Source organism: Alligator sinensis, unplaced genomic scaffold (genome assembly GCF_000455745.1).
Source record: "Alligator sinensis unplaced genomic scaffold, ASM45574v1 scaffold47_1, whole genome shotgun sequence".
NCBI classification, from domain to species: Eukaryota; Metazoa; Chordata; order Crocodylia; family Alligatoridae; genus Alligator; species Alligator sinensis.
The window spans coordinates 278,590-282,713 of NW_005842629.1; positions in this window are offsets into that span (position 1 = coordinate 278,590).

Sequence of the window (4,124 nt, forward strand, 5' to 3'; positions counted from 1 at the left end):
CCCAAGTGTGAAGTTACAGGCCTAACTGCTGCAGGACTGGACAGGAAAAATCAGAGCAGGAGACTCTTCCTTAACCAGGCTTCTGCCATTTCCTAGAGTCCTTTCTCTCACTCTGGGGATTAATTAGCCAAAAGCATGGCAAGGATAGGCAGTCCTTAGAATGGGAACCTCTGTAATGAGGCAGAAGGCATCATGAAGTGGAGGTAAGACAAGTATGGAAGCATATCCCAGTCCTGCAGAATGAGATTTGGAAATTCACAGTACAGAGGGTGTAGCGATGGTAATAGGATTTAACTAACTTCCCAAAGAATGAGAGGACAGACATGTGCGCTCCCCATGAAATCTGAAGTGGGCCAGTCAGCTGGGAGGGGGTAGAGAGGAGGGCCACGGAGAAGTAACCGCATATATCTGTCAACCATATGGCTTTTCAACCTTTATTTGCTGCATGTGTAACTGACATGCTGCCAATTTATTTTAAATTTATATTTTAATTTATTTTTAATAAGGCTCCCAGTGGCTGACAAATCATGAAGAGCTGCAAGCTACAGGTAACAATAAGCATATCATCAGCTTTAATTATAATCCATATCATTTCATGTAGATTAACAGAATGAAATACAAATCGTCACAGTTGTCATTTTCAAGAACTTTATGCCCCAAAGCACATATTTAATCTTACATTAACAAAGTTTATTATCCTCACCATAGTAAAAGAATAAACCAGTAGTAAGTACATACATAGTGAATGAAACCAGTTAACTAACCATGGAAGGAATAAAGCAGAATATATTTTCTGTTTACTAAACCAGTCATGATTACAAAAAGTTAAGGAAAACCTAAGTTAAACACTTTTCATTTTTTTTCTCTGAACAGATAAATCCACATTTCAAGAACAATTCGTTACAAGAATAAAGTTTCTGTAAACCAACCAATACTATATAAAACAGTACAGTGAAGCCTCTTCAATGCAAACTTGTTTGTACAGGGAGAGGAGTAGCAAAGAGAAAGAATATGAAAATTACATTGTCAAAGTTAATTAATAAAAATAGTACAACATACAAGGACTCTTGTGAAAGCCTGTGACTGGAAGGAGAGTGAGAATAGTTCAGTTTCTGAAATCAGTAAACTTTCTAATGAAGTGTGGGCAACTGCAGTGAATTTACCTTCAGACTGAACTGCTGCAAAGATACTGCAAAGTGATATTTAAAGTGAACAGCTAATGACAACTGTACAATACATGCATTCAGAACAGGCTAGATCACAGAGTTATTTGTTTGGCTGTTTAGATCATCTAGAAACTCTGAGGCTCTGCACCTGGTGCAGGGTTCAGTAGCTTCAGAACTGAAAGCAACTTTCACATAGTTAAGGACTGCTTCTAAATTAAGCAGCCTAGTGGACAAGCAATATAAGAATTTGTTATACTACAGACCCTTCCAACACTTCTATCAAAATCCTCATATTTTTACATTACTTGTTCATTTAAAAATACATTGCTCTGATTTCTTTTGTAAATTAAAAAAATTAAAAATTTGTATAAAAGACTTAAAGGCCCAGTCCTGGAAGCTGCGCTAGACAGGAGGACCCCCAGACCGAGAAGAACCTCAGTCAAGCGACTGAGGCTTCATGGGTGCAAACGTCTATCTGCATGTAGCAGCTCTTGGGCTGAGGCTTTATTCATTCATCTAACGGAAGTAGCCTAACCCAGTATCAATTTTATGTTCAAATCCTGCAAACACTTTGCTTGCATGAGTAATCCCATTGATGTCAATAGGACTACTCATGTAAAATTCCAGCAGTACCTTAATATTCACAGGAGAGGGGCCTTAGTGATTATAGACTCAGCCAGCTCCCTTTTATTCCAATGGCAGTAGAAATAGGCTGTGCTTGACTACCTTTAAGTTTATTGTCAGCATCTCCCACCTAATTTCCACCAGTAAGTTTCCGCATCCTTGCTTTTTGCTCAGTTGATTTAGGAAGGTTCAAGTGCCATCAGGCTATATACGCTTGGGAGCACATCAGAGAGCAAAAGATTATTCCTGTTGTTTAACATCTGTGGCTCAAGACTGTGGAGAAGTATTTCAACTCTAGTTAATTTTTCCTTTCAGCGTGTTAGTCTTGATCCTGCCCCATGAAAAATCAGTGAAAGTGCTGCTATTTACAAGGGATTCAAGCTACAGCACTAAAAGCTGTAGTTCACCATTCTCAAAATGAAGAACAGCCAAGAGAAAGAGCATTCACAGACCTACATACCAGTTTATAACCAGGGATCCAGGTTTTCAGTTTCCCATGGAAAAAAAGAGAAAATCACGGATTTTATCCTTTACTGGAGGAAAACGCAGATTTCTCATTGTACCAGAGAAACCTGTGGATTTTGCAGTTTTACAAAGACCTCTCTGCAGGCTGAGGGGCACAAACCCATGCTGTCACCCCTGCTGCTGTTGCACACACAGGGGACATGTTGCCAGGGCACTGTGGAGCTCGCAGCGGTAAGGAGATCCCCGTGCGGCCCCACTGTGCCCTGCAGTGCCACGTTGTACCCATTGGGCTGCGGAGGCCCTGGTGTAGGGCAGCAGGGCAGGAGCCTGAGCCTGCAGCAGGCAGGTAGCAGTGGGGGAGCCAGGCTCCGCTGCAGCAGCCACCACCTCCTGCCAGGGGTTGGGGGCTGCAGACCCAGGTCCCTGACCCCATTAGCCTGGCAGTTGGAGGCCCCCTCCAGCAGGGTGGCAGGGGGCTGTGAGTGGGGGGTGAGGGGCACCAGCAGGTTTGGGGGGGCAGTGAAGGGCACAAGCAGGGCCAGTGGGTTGTGGGGATGCAGGGGGGAAGTGAGGGACACCAGCAGGGCCGGTGGGGGGCTGTGGGGTGGAATGAGGGGCCTGTCATTTTAATCATGGATTTGGGGTGGTTTATGAGAGAATTTGCAATTTTTTATCAGGGAAAACCAGGATCCCTGCTCATAACTTTTTAGATGAGGTAGAGTAAGACATGCTATAAAATGAAACATTGGGAAAATAACAATATGTAAAAGACAGTAAAATCTGAAATATCAATACACAGCAAAAAGCACGTATGTTGGAGTTCTCTATTTGAGGGTATGGTATAATTTCAATCCAGAGGGATGGCTTTAGGCTAATGTTGTATACTGGGGTAGTACCAGAAGTATACCTTTTCCTTGTTAGGGAACAGGGATCCATAGAACTGGTTTATTCTATTCACACTACCCACCTTATAATCACAACACAGTGAACAATATAATGTGAACACACTGTACAGCAGCTTTGATGTACTTTCTATAAATAATACTTTTCTATATACAGAGGGGAAAAAAAGACTGGATGAAATGTGTTCCTATTTGGAAGAAAGTCTCCACAGTCCTGGAATAATAACTATGAAATCTTCTGCTATGAAATGTAGCAAGATTAGATCATTCTACAGTAAAAGCTGTGCTATCTGACACTTTATTAACCGGCATGAGCTATTATGCATGCAACTGGTATGCCGGCATGCAACCGATTGACGTGGCAAAAACGAAACCAGAAGTCCCACCGTGGCATGTCAGGTTTCGCTGAGTCCCATGGCCCGGGGCAAAGCAGCCTGCGCGGGGGCCCCCTCCTTGTCCCCCGGCACAATGACACCAGGGAGTGAAAGCCCTGGTGCACCAGATGCGGCGGGAGGGGCAGCAGCCCTAACAGACACCTCTCAGATAACCAGCATATTTGATTAACTGGCACTCCCCATTCCCCCTGGATACCAGATAACACAGCTTTTGCTGTATATTACAAAAAAAACCCCAAACCCTACAAAAAACCCCCAAAAGCAAACTATTGACACAAAGTTTTAACAGTTAATCATGTTAAAAAGATGGCAAAAATTATACCAAACTACCGTATACATTTATGTATGTCTAATCTTACTTTAGCTATGAAAATGAGCATAGCTACATTTTTCACCTATACAAAATACAGCTCTTCATGCCACACCAACAGCCTCTTTCCTTTTCTAAATTACAGTTATGATGCCCTTCAAAAATTACTCAGGGCTTGGGGTTTTTCAGATTGGTGATTACTAAATACTGGCCAGATAAGAGCTTGCAGCTGTGGGTTTCAGCTTGCAGATAAAGTCTGAAC